Source organism: Arachis duranensis, chromosome 7, assembly GCF_000817695.3.
Source record: "Arachis duranensis cultivar V14167 chromosome 7, aradu.V14167.gnm2.J7QH, whole genome shotgun sequence".
NCBI lineage: Eukaryota > Viridiplantae > Streptophyta > Magnoliopsida > Fabales > Fabaceae > Arachis > Arachis duranensis.
The window spans coordinates 58,220,254-58,236,098 of NC_029778.3; the positions used below are offsets into that span (position 1 = coordinate 58,220,254).

At 41.6% G+C, this 15,845-nt stretch overlaps 1 non-coding gene across 1 annotated transcript; it reads right to left on the reverse strand.

The window, feature by feature from the left end:
- Nucleotides 1-515: 515 nt before the first annotated feature.
- On the reverse strand, nt 516-619 carry LOC127740751 (small nucleolar RNA R71). Its single transcript, XR_008001610.1, has one exon. It is a non-coding gene; the product is annotated as a small nucleolar RNA R71 (small nucleolar RNA).
- Between the last annotated feature and the right edge of the window lie 15,226 nt (nt 620-15,845).

Here is a 15,845-nt window from a genome sequence, read left to right on the forward strand (position 1 = left end):
GGGAAGCAAGAGGGAAAAGAGTTGTTGGTGCTGAGGAAGAGGTAGAGTACTTTGAAACAAACATGGAGGAGAACTTGGAAAATAACCATGAAGGAGAAGCTCACAACCATGCCAGAGAAGGCCCTGTGAATCATGCTGGGCAAGAAAGGAGAGTTCTAGGCTCTTACATCAATCCAAACCCAGGAAATTGTGGAAGTAGCATCCAGAAGCCCACCATACATGCCAACAACTTTGAATTAAAACCCTAGCTCATCACTCTTGTTCAGAACAATTGCTCATTTGAAGGAAGTGCCCAAGAAGATCCCAATCAACATCTAACCACCTTCCTAAGAATATCTGACACCGTGAAGTCTAATGGTGTTCATCTGGATGTGTATAGATTGTTTTTGGTCCCTTTCTCACTCAGGGACAAAGCATCTAAGTGGCTGGAGTCCTTCCCGAAGGAGAGTTTAACAAATTGGGAGAACGTGGTAAACAAGTTTTTGGCAAGATTCTACCATCATCAAAGAATTAATAGGCTGAGAGCTGAGGTGCAATCTTTTAGACAACAAGATGGTGAAACTCTCTATGAGGCATGGGAGAGGTTTAAAGACTTAACAAGAAGATGCCCACCAGACATGTTCAATGAATGGGTCCAACTACACATCTTCTATGAAGGTCTTTCTTATGAGTCAAAGAAGGTCGTAGACCATTCATTAGGGGGCTCTCTAAACAAGACGAAAACCATTGAAGAAGCCATAGATGTCATTGAGACTGTCGCTGAGAATGACTACTTCTATGCTTCTGAGAGAAGCAATACTCGACGAGTAATGGAGCTGAACCTCATGGATGCATTGCTGGCTCAAAACAAGATGATCACCAAGCAGCTAGCAGATCTTACCAAGAAAGTAGAAGAAAACCAAGTCACAGCAGTCATCACCTCATTACCAGCTCAAGAAGGAGTGAATGTAGGAGAAGAAGGTAACTGGGAACAAGCCAACTATGTTAGAAACTTACCCAGACAAACCCATGATCCATACTCTAAAACTTATAATTCTGGTTGGAGAAACCACCCTAACTTTGGGTGGGGAAATCAACAGGACCATGGCCAAGACTAGAGACGCCACAACCACAATCCCAACAACAATGCAACTCACCAACATACCTTACAAAGATCCTATCAACACCCACCTAATCACCCTTCTCAACCACCTATTCTCAACTCACCAACACTAACCGAAGATAGACTTTCCAAAATTGAGACTACTTGAAAGCATATGTAAGGAAATTCAAGATAGTAAAGCTTTTCGGGAAGAAGTGCGATCCAATATGCAGAATCAAGATGCTGCCATCAAGAAACTTGAAACACAAATTGGCTACTTATTCAAGCAAGCCCCTGGCCACAACATTCACAGCAACACTAATTCAACTCCAAGGGAGGAGTGTCAGGCTTTCGCCCTCAGAAATAGGAAGGAGTTGAGAGAGATCCAAAAGAAATCACCAGAGAAGAACTCAGATGAAGAAGAAAAGGGACAAGAGGAAACTCAAGTCTCCACTCCTAAGTCACATCAAGAGGGAGAAGTGCTAAAATCAAGCATTTCAAAAGCCCCATAGCCCCAGTAATTAAAGAATAAGGGAGAGGACAACCAATTTTCAAGATTCTTGGAAATCTTCAAGAAACTACAAATCAACATACCCTTTGCTGAAGCAATAGAGCAAATGCCACTCTATGCCAAGTTCTTGAAGGAGTTAATGACTAAGAAGAGAAACTGGAGGAACAATGAGACTGTGGTGCTCACCGAAGAATGCAGTGCCATCATCCAGCACAAATTGCCCCAGAAATTGAAGGATCCCGGGAGCTTCCAAATCCCTTGTATCATAGGGGAAATCACAGTGGAGAAGGCTTTATGTGATCTAGGGGCTAGCATAAATCTAATGTCCTTAGCAATGATGAGGAAAATGAGGATTGAAGAGGCCAAACCAACAAGAATGGCCCTGTAACTAGCAGACCAATCATTCAAGTTTTCTCACAGAATAGTAGAAGATTTGTTGGTGAAGGTGGGAGACTTTATCTTTCTAGCAGACTTCGTAGTATTGGACATGGAGGAAGGAGCTAAAACCTCTATCATCTTGGAAAGGCCATTCTTGGCCACTGCTGGAGCCATCATTGATGTCCAAAAGGGTGAGCTTGTCCGTAGACTGCATAAGAAGAAAATGATATTCAATGTGTTCAAGGCCATGAGCTACCCATAAAACTCACTGGGAGAATGTATGAGGTTGGATTCAGTGGATGTTGTGGTGCAAGAGACTCTTGAAGAAGAAGAACTTGAGGGGTTAACAGAAGAAGAGGAATCAACATCAAGCGAAGAGGTTGCAATAGCTGAAACTTATGTTCATGGCACACTAGAGGGGAAGGATAAAAAAAAGAAGCACCCAAACTTGAATTAAAGGCACTACCGCCCACTCTCAAGTATGCATACTTAGGAGAGAGTGAAAGCTATCCAGTGATGATAAATTCAGCCCTCAGCCAAGAACAGGAGGAAGAGTTACTTCAAGTCTTACAAAAGCATAAGGATGCCATCGGATGGACACTTGCTGACTTGAAGGGAATCAGTTCGGCCATATCCATGCATAAGATACTATTGGAAGATGATGCCAAACCGTCCATTCAACCCCAAAGAAGGCTGAATCCAATTATGAAGGAAGTGGTACAGAAGGAAGTCATGAAACTGTGGCAGGGAGGAGTAATCTACCCAATTTCGGATAGCCCATGGGTCAGTCCTGTCCAAGTGGTCCCCAAGAAAGGAGGAATCACTGTGGTACCCAATAAAAGGAATGAGCTAATCCCTACAAGAACTGTCACAGGATGGAGGATGTGTATTGATTACAGAAAACTCAATGAAGCCACGAGAAAAGATCATTTTCCACTTCCCTTCATGGACCAGATGCTAGAAAGACTTGCAGGACACGCGTACTATTGTTTTTTAGATGGTTATTCAGGATATAATCAAATAGTAGTGGTTGATCTAAGAGACCAGGAGAAAACATCATTTACTTGCCCATATGGGGTGTTTGCCTATAGGCGCTTGCCATTTGGGCTATGTAATGCACCTGCAATTTTTCAACGCTGCATGCTTTCCATCTTCTCGGATATGATAGAGAAGTTCATTGAAGTTTTCATGGATGACTTTTCAGTATTCGGAGACTCCTTTCCTAATTGCCTAAATCATCTTGCCTTAGTATTAAAAAGATGTCAAGAGACCAACTTGGTCTTGAATTGGGAAAAATGCCACTTTATGGTGACAGATGGAATAGTCCTTGGCCATAAAGTTTCTAACCAAGGTATTGAGGTAGACAGAGCTAAGGTGGAGCTAATTGAAAAATTACCTCCACCAAGTGATGTCTAGGCAATTAGGAGCTTTTTGGGACATGCTAGCTTCTACAGAAGATTTATTAAAAATTTTTCAAAGATAGCCAAGCCCTTAAGCAATCTCCTTATGTCTGATACACTATTTATCTTTGATGAGAAGTGCATGCTTGCATTTGAGAACTTGAAAAAGAAGCTGTCCTTAGCCCCTATCATCACCCTACCTGATTGGAATCTGTCATTCGAACTGATGTGTGATGCATCTGATTTTGTAGTTGGGGCGGTGCTAGGACAGAGAAAAGAAAATTTGGTACATGTCATATACTATGCCAGCAAAGTCCTTAATGACACTCAACGAAATTATACCACTACCGAAAAGGAGTTGCTGGCAATAGTTTTTGCATTTGACAAATTTAGATCATACCTCATTGGCTCTAAAGTTATTGTTTTCACTGATCACATAGCACTCAAATATCTATTTGGCAAACATGAATCAAAACCAAGACTAATCAGATGGATCTTATTGTTGCAGGAATTCAATATTGAGATTAGAGACAAAAAGGGTGTGGAGAACAAGGTAGCAGATCATCTATCCAGAATCCCTTGTGAGAAAGATGTTACACATGATACAAATATAAATGAGTTCTTCCTAGATAAGCAGTTAATGTTGGTTCACAAAGCACCCTAGTTTGCAGATATTGCCAATTTTAAAGCAGCTGGTGACCTACCCCCTGGAATCAACAAACATCAAAGAAGAAAACTCATCAATGATGCTAAGTATTTCATTTGGGATGAACTTTATCTCTTCAAGAAATGCTCAGATGGAATCCTTAGGAGGTGCATTTCAGAAGAAGAAGGACGATAGGTCCTGTGGAGTTGTCATAGCGCTAGCTATGGAGATCATTTTGGAGGAGAAAGAACCACAGCAAAGGTACTGCAATGTGGGTTCTTCTGGCCCACTATCTTCAAGGATGCTAAGGAACTGGTGAGGAGCTACAATGAGTGCCAAAGGGCTGGAAATCTTCCTAAAAGAAATGAGATGCCACAGCAATACATTCTAGAACTTGAACTGTTCGATGTATGAGGGATCGACTTCATGGGACCATTTCCAACCTTATATTCGAACAAGTATATCTTGGTGGTAGTGGACTATGTATCTAAATGGGTGGAGGCTGTGGCAACCCCAACAAATGACAATAAGGTAGTCATAAACTTTCTTAGAAAGAATATCTTCACCAGATTTGGAGTCCCATGAGCCCCCATCAGTGACGGAGGGAGTCATTTCTGCAATAGACTATTGGAGACCCTACTCTTAAGATATGGGGTGAAGCATAAGGTTGCCACACCTTATCATTTCCAAACAAGTGGGCAAACCGAGATATCTAACAGAGAGTTAAAAAGGATCTTGGAAAAGACCGTGGGGGCATCAAGAAAGGACTGGGTGAAGAAGCTAGATGATGCTCTTTGGGCATGCAGGACCACCTTCAAAACACCAATTGGGATGTCCCCATTTCAACTGGTGTACGAAAAGGCCTGTCACTTACCATTAGAGCTGGAGCACAAAACCTTTTGGGCTCTCAAGATACTAAACCTGGACAAAACCGCTGCTAGTGAAAAGAGGATCTTGCACAAAACCTTTTGGGCTCTCAAGATACTAAACCTGCACAAAACCTTTTGGGCTCTCAAGATACTAAACCTGGAAGAGTTTAGTTCTCAAGCCTATGAAAACACCAAGATCTATAAGGAAAAAGCAAAAAGGAGACATGATCTCAACCTGGCACTAAGAAGTTTTGAAGAAGGACAACATGTGCTTCTCTACAACTCCAAACTGAAACTCTTTTCTGGGAAACTCAAATCAAGATGGTCCGGGCCCTTTCTTGTCACAAAATTCTCACCTTATGGACACATAAAAATCATGGAAGAAAGCTCAAAGAGGACATTAACTATGAATGGGCAAAGACTCAAACACTACTTGGGAAGCATGGGGGAAGCCCCCCAAAAAGAAGTATAACCTCAACTAGAGAAGCAATCGTCGAGCTAGCAACGCTAAAAAAAGTGCTTTGGTTGGAGGCAACCCAACCTGAGGTAATTCTCTTTTCATGATTGTCTCAATAAAAGCTTCAAGTTGAGTTGTCTGTATTGTGAGGAGCTAAGTTTGGTGTTGCACACCAAAACATTTCAAGGGTGAAAGTGGAACTCTAAGTCTGGTGTTTCACCAAAGACTCCAGCTAAAGAGTGCATTGCAACCCTTCAGTGATAAAGCATTGCTCTAACAACCAAAGAACTCACTTGACAGAGGTTTAACCTCTAATGCATAGTTTGTCCTTTCAGCTCATAGTTGTTTTCTTAATAAAAGCACATGAGGTTTCTGCATGTATTTAATTTGCTGCATTAGGCAAGGAACTAAGTTTGGTGTTCACACACCAAATTAAGTTTAGAAATTCACGAGCATACATGCATGCTAACTATTTTCCAAGTGCTTGGGGAACAAGTAACTTCTAATAGTGTTACAGGAATTCAATCAATCTCAGGGAATAATCATACCTCATCATCCAAGGAGACAAACAAGGACGCAAAATGCTAGAATGATAATGCCAAGGAAGACAACATGAGATTGTATTGAACTGTCTCGGAGTTGCAGTACTTTAATTGAAAAATGATCAAATATTGTCCTAGAAACCTGCATATTCTGCTTGTTCCTCTTTATTCACATCGAAGTGTGCTAGTCTAGACCCTAGCTTTCATTTTCATCTTGCTTCTATGTATGCTTGCCCTTCTAAGTCAAAAATAAAAAAAAATTTGTTATGAAAAACAAGAGTGAAGTTATCTTGTGAAGCAAATTTTTAAGTTTGTGGTATGGTCATTGATTAGCTAAGTTGGTTCACCTACAAGGTATAGAGGCAACTATATGCTCTAAACCACATGCTGGAAGCATATTCTTTGAGACTAACCAAACAATAAGATCCCAATAAGAGAAGAGAAGGAACAATAAGAGTTCGAAAAAGAAAGAAAAACAATAAGACATAATGCTAGGCACCAAGGGTTTGAATATTGAGGCATGTGTCTGTGGTGTTCATGTGCAAAGGATATGCTTGGATGAATATGCTCTTAGGGGTGCCTTATCACCTGGTAACTTGGGTTAACTAATCCAGGATTATCAGCTGAAAGTCCACTATCAAGAGTAACCTTTGCTACATAGCACTTAGTAACCCAAAGAGGTGCTGGACACCAAGGTCTCAAGAAAGAAAAATGACAAACCATATGCCTGTGGTGTGTATGTTTGGGGGAAAGAGACTTGAGGGATTAAGTCCTTAGGGGTGTCTCAACACCTAGCACCTTGAACCAACTGGTTCGGGAGTGTTGGCTGAAAACTTATCATAAAGAGTCGCCCTCTCACAGAGCACTTAGCCTAAAAAGGAATGCAATAAACCTTGGAAAAGAAGGAAGGATCAATAATTAGAAGTCTCAAAGGATGCAATCAAGCAAGTGTTCAAGGGCATGATAAAGGCCTGGAAGCCAGTGAAGGAATGAACCTAAGTTGCTATGCATGAAACCCCATAAAACCAAGGACTTGACTTCCACAATAATGACTCATTTCTCTTGTCATTTCATTCACCATTCTCATGTTTCAGTACTTTCTTAGGGACAAGCAAGCTTTAAGTTTGGTGTTGTGATGCCAAGGCATCTAGGATAGTTTCACTGACCTTTTCTTTACTATTTTAGCTTAGTTTCATGCATTTTCTTAGTAAATAGGAAGGTTTTGGATGAAAATACACTTACACCTTGATTCAAGCAAACATTGTGAATTTTACATGATTTCATGAGGATTATGCAAGGATTGAATGATGGATTGGATAACGCATGATCTCATAACTTGGATTAGAGCTTTGATGCACTTTATTTGCTTGATTTCAGGACAAAGGAAGCAAGGAAGAGCCACGTTAGTATCCACGTTAAACTAATTAACATGACCACTAACGTGGAATGGGAATGAGCTTGCAACGTTAATGAGAAAAGTGATTGCCAATAACGTCTTCGCAGCCATCATAGCCCACGTTAATTGCCACGTTAACTACATTAACGTGGTAGTTAACGTGGAAGAAAAGGTTGCTCCAGCGTTAGTGGTAAAAGTGAATACCACTAACGCTCCAAATTAGCAATTGGCCACGTTAAGAGTCACGTTAACTCAGTTAACGCGAACTCTAACGTGGAAGGCCAACGTTAGTGATACTCACCTTTGTCACTAACGTTGGATTAATCCAACATTGCTCACGTTAGTGGTCACGTTAAGACCACTAAGGTGAGAGATAATGTGGAGCTAAGCATGATAAGCCAACGTTAGTGACACTCACCTTTGTCACTAACGTTGGAGATGGCATTCACTACCACGTTAGTGGCCACGATAATCTAATTAACATGGGCTCTAACGTGGAAAGGAGGGGCGTTTGGAGCGTTAATGACGGGCACATTGGAACGTTAGTGACAAAGGTAAGTGTCACTAACATTCTCGAAGGAATGGCATTACTACGTTAGAAGCCACGTTAACCTAGTTAACATGGATTCTAACGTAGGGAGAAGGGGTGACTCTCCACGTTATTGGGAAAGGTAGGTCCCAATAACGTTCGCGAAGGACCAAGAAGCAACGTTAGTGGTCACGTTAGTGCCACTAACGTTGAAGTTAACGTTGATCATTTTGGGTTGGAACGTTAGTGGAAAAGGTGATCGTCACTAACGTTCCCGAACCCACATCCTCACTTAACGTTAACGCCACTAACGTCCTAACTAACGCCTATGCCTAACTCACACTTTTTCTGCAAACAAAGCTGAGCCCACTGAAGATTGTAACTGCTTCAACTCAAGATCAAAGGCTCATATCCAAGACTTGAAGAACTCACTAGAAGATCAAGAGGAGTAGTATATATAGGAGTAGTTTTGAACTGTTAGGGAGCTTTTTGCACTTTGGAGAACTATCCTCTGTATATTTACTTTTCTACATTTTCTAGTTAAGCATGTATTCTCCACTGCCATTTTCCATTTCCAGAGCTATGAACCACTAACCCCTTTCATTGGGTTAGGGAGCTCTGTTGTAATTTGATGGATCAATTATAGTTTTCATTCTTCTTCCTCTTTCTTTTCTCTTGATTTACTAGAAGGCTTTCAATCTTAATTCAATTGGTTAGTTGTCTTGGAAAAGAAACTCTCCATAATTGTATCTCCTCTAAGCCTTGGAAAAGGGATGAGGAGATCATGCTAGAAATGCTTTCTCATGTTGGACCAAATTGGGGTTTGGGCGGATATAGTGACATGTAATCCTCCCAACACTTTGATTTGGAAATACGTGTGGTATAATCAGTGACCACACTTCATCTCTTCCCATGAGCAATTAAATCAAGGAATTGGGCAATTGTTCAAGCTTAGAGAGATTGGATTGCCAAGGAATTGGGATCTAATCACTTAAGATTGCCAAGGAGAGCAATGAATGCATTGATTGAGGAAGAGATGAGAATGAATTTGATCCGGAGAATGCAACATCTCCTAAGCCCAATGAATCCCCTATTTATGATCTTACCCATTCTCTTTACTTTCTGCCATTTATTTCCATGTTCATCTACCCAATTCCCCATTTACGATTCTGCATTTTAATTTCTGCAATTTACTTTTCCGCCATTTAATTTCCAGCAAATCTCAACTACATTCTGTTTAGCTCAACTAGCATACTCTTCCAACTAAAATTGCTTGAACTCTTTCAACTAAAGTTGCTTGACCAATCAATCCCTGTGAGATTCGACCTCACTCTATTGTGATTTTTTACTTGACGATAATTCGGTATACTTGCCGAAGGAAAATTTGTTGAGAGACCAGTTTTCTTGCATCACCTATGCAATTTAGCTGGAGTTGTCATAGGAGAAGATATCCTCATTGAAAAGGACAAGCCTGTTCCGAGGGTTACCTGAAACTGGAGGTCGATCTCAGATGAGATCTTCAGTACTGGTCGGTGCTAACGTGTCCGGCTGGTGAGAGACGGCCGGAGCTGTTGTGTCCGACTTGTTGAACTTGTTGGTGGTGCTGATTCCTTTGTCCCCGGAGGGTGGGGGGGTACCTGCAAGGGACTCCGATGCTTAAGTTAGCAAGTGTATTAAGCAGGTATTGTGTAGAATCAGAGTATGAGTTATACCTGGGTGCTCCAGTGTATTTATAATGGTGAGAAGTGACCTTTCTAGATAAGATAAGTTAGTTATCTTATCTTTAGGTGAGGTCAGCTTATCTTCAACGGAACCGCCTTTATCTCTGTTGGCTGGGATTGCCTCTGGATTTGGGTCGTGTTCCTCTATTTGGGCCCATTATTGGGCTTTCCTGTCGATTTGGCCGAGCTCTTTTGAGAAGAGGTCGGATAGTTTGACCTGAAGAGGTTGGTCGCCTTGTCGCTAAACATCCCGGGTCGGTCAGCTCGACCCAGGGTATGAACAATGCCCCTGCTTAAGCTCGGTTTTCTTGTTTGAGGTCGAGTCTTTTGACGTCGGTCCTTCTTTTAGTGAAACCGAGTTCAAGCATTTTGTCGATTTCTTCTTTTGTAGATTTTTGAATGTAGAATGTTTTGCTCTAAAAGCGCGCGCTTTTGTATTAGCGCTTTTTTGGGAACGCAAGCGGTTTTAACATCCGCATTTAATTGGCATTAATTGCCCCCATTCTCTCTTGGCTTTATTTTGATTTTTCTCGATCAAAAACGGGTTTTCTTCTTCATTTCATAACTTCTCCCTTTACTCTCTCGTTTTCTGTTTCTCTCATCTGCTCTCTGTCTTTCGTTTGTGCGTCTGCTTTCTTGCGTTGCGGCGTCACTTGGCAATTTTCTGGGCAGCCTTTGTTTCTGCGCTTCCATTCTTTTCTTCGAAGCTTTCTTTCGTCTCCAGGTTAGTCCCATTTCGTGTTTCCTCATTTATTTTTTTGACTTTGTGATGGAGTTTTCCTTTTGATCTTCCTTTTGGAGAAAGTTTGGATCTTTCTGTTTTTATCATGCTTGACTTGTTGCATGCTCTGGATTTTTCCCCTTTTTTGGTGCGAATCTCTTCTTTGTTTGCTTGAATCTTTTTCTTTTGCATGTTGCCGCCGTTTCTGCTTGTGCTTTTGCTGATGATTTTTTACTTGATTTCAAAAAATTTTGCGCCTTAGCTGTTTTTCTTCTTAGTCCTTTTGGTGTTCTGATAAACTGTAGCAGTAGTGTTTTTCACTGATAAACTGTAGGAGCGATACTTTTTCTGATAAACTGTAGAAGGGTGGTGTTTTTGCATTTTTTGCTTCTTTTGTTTCTTTCGGGATTTTATTTTCTTTTTGATGAGTGACGAGATGTAGGCTGTAGAAATAACTTGAAAACTTTGCCTGTTTACTGCCTCCAAGGGATGCCCCCAGACTTTCTTATCTTGAGTCTTGGGGGTTTTCCCTTTCTGTTTGTCTAGATGTTTTGCTCCTCGTCCGGGATGTTTTTAAGTAATCCATTCTTCTCTTCTTTTTGTAGGATTTAGTTGACCTCATGTCTTCCCGAAATAACATTGTAGAGATGCCTTCCCAGGTTCTTGCGGGTATGGTCGATTGGGTGGACTCCATGGTTCTCATGTGTGTCTCGCTGGTTGATTCTGAGTTTTGTGCTCAGCTTAGGCAGTTTCATAATGTCTGTAGTAAGTCTGGTGATGAGAAGAATTATGAACTTGTCCCTCCCTCTTCTGACGAGAGAGTCTGCTTTTCAACTCGGGTTGTTGATGGTCGCCCTTTCTTTTATGCTTATGATTTTTTCTTTGGTCAGCTGGATATTACCCTTCCTTTTACTCAATTTGAAACCGACCTGTTATGATCTTGTAATGTTACCCCCTCTCAACTTCACCCCAATTCCTGGGGTTTCATAAAAATTTTCCAATTGTTGTGCAATGGTTTTGGTATTCCTGCTTCCCAATCTCTCTTTTTCGACTTGTTTGTCTTGACTAAGCCCGGAGTGGTGAAAAAGAAGGCAGCTTAGGTCTCCTTTCATTCCACCCAGGGAAAGAAGGTCTTTTCCATGTTTGACAAGTCATTCCGTGATTTTAAAAACTACTTTTTCAAGGTCTGAGCTGTTGAAGGAATTCGGCCCTTTTTCTGGATGAAAATGATGAGCCTGCCTTTCCCTTGGAATGGCAAAGAGACGTGAGGGTCCCAGGTATTCTTGGGAGATGTTGGATGAGGCTGAGCGAGCCTTTGTTACTGTTTTGGAAGAACGCTGGGGTCAACCTCCCCATCTTGATACAAAGAAATTTCTAACCAATCCTTCTTTTCTTCAAACTGAACTGGGTATCTTTTGTTTCTTTTATTATCTGTTGTTGCTTGTAGCTGTCTTTCCGACTTGTCCGACTTGTAGCTTAACTTTCTGTTTTATTTGCAGAGGCAATGAAGAATAACGAATCTATGAAAGCTTTTAAGAGGGCGCAGAAGGCGATTGCTGCCAGAAATATTGCTGCCAAGGTGGCTGGGAAGGGGTCCTCCCAGGTGCGCGAGAAGCCATCAGTGCCGGGTTCCCCCGGGGTGAAGAAGGTGATCCCGACACCTCGGGTCCGCTTGGTGGATCCTCATCCTACTTCTGCCGCTCCATCTGCTGCCCCTCCAAGTAAGAAGCAAAAGACAGCTAAGCCCTTTGACCTCAATGCCCCTGATTTCAATGCCATTGAGTTTGTAGATCAGCAAATCGGTCCCTATTGTACCCTCTCAATGGACGATGTGTCCATCCTTCATCATTTGGAATTCATGGCCCGAAATCACGTACAGATGGCATTTATGGCGGCTGCTATATACCGGACTGCTCAAAATCTTCCTCTCCATGCTACCAAGGCATTTATAGAGGAGGCAAAGCAGGAGTTTGACCGGATGAAGGTGATGAAGGAGGAGCTTGAATTAAAGGTGACCAAGTTGGAGAAGGATCTAGGGAATGAGAAGGCGAGTTCCCTTTCACTGGCGGCTTCTTTGAGGTTGGCCGAGGACACAGCCTTGATGCATAAGGAGAGTTACGTTACGACTTATCGGGAGGTGATGCGCCTGAGGGAGGAGTTGAATAATGCCCGGGAAGATTATTCTGAGCTCCAGGGTCATCTCGTTGGCAGCGTGACTGCTGCTTATGAGAACTTGAAGGAGCAAGTTCGGGTCATTGCTCTCGAGGCCGATCTCACCCCTTTCAGCCTGGACAATGTTGTCAGGGATGGCAGAATTGTCCCTGATGACGATGGTGATGATGATGCTGATCCTCCTCCTGTGTCCTCTGCCAAAGTGTCGACCTCTTCTGTTCCTCTGGTTGCTGATGCCAGGACATTTTGGCCAGTTTCACTGACCTTTTCTTTACTGTTTTTAGGTCATTTCATGCATTTTCTTAGGAAATAAGTTAGTTTTGGGCAGATATTCACTCAGACCTTGATTCAAGCATACATTGTGCATTTTACATTATTTCATGAGAATTTTGCATGTTTTCAATGACAAAAGTGTATATTGCATTACCCATGACTTGGACTAGAACTTTGATGCACTCTATTGCTTGATTTCAGGACCAAAGGAAGCAAGGAATGGGAGGTAACTTGCAAAGTTAAAGAGAAAAGTGATTGCCAAAAACACGCTCAAAAGCCATCAATGCCCACGTTAAAGAGTCACGTTAACTAAGTAAACGTGAACTCTAACGTGGAGAAGAGAAGTTGAGCCAACGTTAGTGACATTCAACATTGTCACTAACGTTGGCAATTGCTCACAAATGGCCACGTTAGAAGCCACGTTAACCTAGTTAACGTGGCCTCTAATGTTAAAGGGGAAGAGAAGCCAACGTTAGTGACACTCAACATTGTCACTAACGTTGGCCTAAGGTGCAAAGAGCCACGTTAACTCCCACGTTAACTTGGTTAACGTGGGAGCTAACGTGAGAGAAGGAGAGTTGTCGACAACATTAGTGACACTCAACATTGTCACTAATGTTGGAGCAACCACACAACCCCCAAGAGCCACGTTAACCTCCATGTTAACTTGGTTAACGTGGAAGCTAACGATGAGGAATGAAGAATGAGCCAACGTTAGTGACACTCAACATTGTCACTAACGTTGGGATGGCTAGAAATGGCCACGTTAGAAGCCACTTAGAAGCCACGTTAACCCAGTTAACGTGAGCTTTAACGTGAAAGAAGGGGCACACTTGAACGTTAGTGACAATGTTGAGTGTCACTAACGTTCTCGAACTCATACTTTCACTAAAACATTAACACCCCTAACGTCCTGAGCTAAAGTCTCTGCCTACTTCACACTTTCTCTCTGCAAGTAAAAACCAAGCCCAAATGAAGAAGAGAACTGCTTCAATCTCAAGATCCAAAGGCCCAAGACTTGAAGAGCTAACTAGAAGCTGAGAAGAGTAGTATATATAGGAGTAGTTTTGAAATAGAGGGGAGAGCTTTTTGGGGAGTAGCGAACAAAAAGAGAACTACTCTTTGTATTTACTTTCTCTGCACTTCTAAGTTTTATCATGTATTCTCCATCTTGGATTTTGATTTCTAGAGATATGAACAATTAAACCCCTTTCATTGGGTTAGGGAGCTCTGTTGTAATTTGATGGATCAATACTAACTTTCTTGTTCTTCTTCTATCTTCCCTTTTGATTTCACTTGAAAGATTTCAATCTTCATCCAATTGGATAGTGATCTTGGAAAAGAAGCTATTCAAACATGGATCTCTTCGGATCCTTGAAAGAGGAATGAAGAGATTAGCTAGAAATGCTTTCTCATGCTGGACCAAATTGAGTGTGGATGGGTATGTGGCTATAACCCTCTAAGCATTTGATTTGGGAAGTGCATGTGGTATAATCAGTGACCACACTTCATCTCTTCTCATGAGCAATTGACTAAGGAATTGGCTATTGATCAAGATTTGAGCGATTGAATTGCAAGAAATTGTGATTCAATCACTTAAGATTGCCAAGGAGATCAATGGGTGCATTGATTGAGGAAGAGATGAAAATGAAATTGATCCAGAGAATGCAACATCTCCTAAGCCCAATGAATTCCCCATTTCTGATCTTACCCATTCTCTTTATTTTATGCAATTTACTTTTATGAGCAATTTCCCCATTCCCATTTACAATTCTGCTAATTACTTTCATGTCATTTACTTTCTTGCCATTTTAATTTCTGCAATTATCAACTCTATTCATGGATTTGCTCAACTAGATCATTCCTCTAATTAAAGTTGCTTGATCAATCAATCCCTGTGGGATTCGACCTCACTCTATTGTGAGTTTTTACTTGATGACAAATTCGGTACACTTGCCGAATGGGAATTTGTTGAGAGACAAATTTTACCCGATCAAGTTTATGGCGCCGTTGCCGAGGATTGATTGTGCATCGACAATGATTACATTAGAGGATTACTAGATTGAGCAATTGTATTTTGTTTGATTTAATTTTCTGTTGGGTTAATTTGATTTCCGACTTAGTTTAATTCTTCCCCTCCCCTGTTTCTGAGTTTTTCTTTGCTATTTACAATTCAGTTCACTAACCCACTAACTGTTTGATATATTGCATCACTGACACTAACAAGTTATTCTAACAAGATACTTTCTGCATTGCTTTTCTTGCTTGTACTCTGTTGGTAGTATGACAGGGAGAAGAAGCGGAGCTTCAACTTCCTTTGATTCTGAACCTGAGAGAACCTTCTTAAGATTAAGAAGGGAGGCAAAAGAAAAACGTGTAGTGGGTGCTGAAGAAGAAGAGGAACACTTTGAAGAATACTTTGAAACAACCATGGAGGACCATCGCGAGGAAGAGGTGCACAACCATGGTGGAGAAGGTAGAGCAAATCCTGGTGGGGAAGATAGAAGAGTCTTGGGCTCTTACATCAACCCAAACCCAGGGAATTGCGGAAGTAGCATCCAAAAACCAACCATCCATGCCAACAACTTTGAACTAAAGCCACAGCTCATCACCCTAGTTCAGAACAATTGTTCGTTCGGAGGAGGTGTCCAAGAAGACCCCAACCAACACTTAAGCACATTCCTGAGAATATGTGACACAGTGAAGTCCAATGGAGTTCAACCAGACGTCTATAGACTGTTGTTGTTCCCATTCTCCCTCAGAGACAAGGCAACCAAGTGGTTGGAGTCTTTTCCAAAGGAGAGCTTGACAACTTGGGATGATGTTATGATCAAGTTCTTAGCAAGATTTTACCCCACTCAACGAGTCAATCGGCTGAGAGCTGAGGTCCAAACTTTCAGGCAACAAGATGGTGAGACACTATATGAAGCATGGGAGAGGTTTAAAGACCTAACAAGGAGATGTCCATCTGATATGTTCAATGAATGGGTACAGCTGCACATCTTCTATGAAGGACTGTCATATGAATCTAAGAAAGCCGTAGACCATTCATCCGGAGGTTCTTTGAACAAGAAGCAGACCATTGAGGAAGCCATAGATGTCATTGAAACTGTGGCTGAGAATGACTACTTCTATGCTTCCGAAAGAGG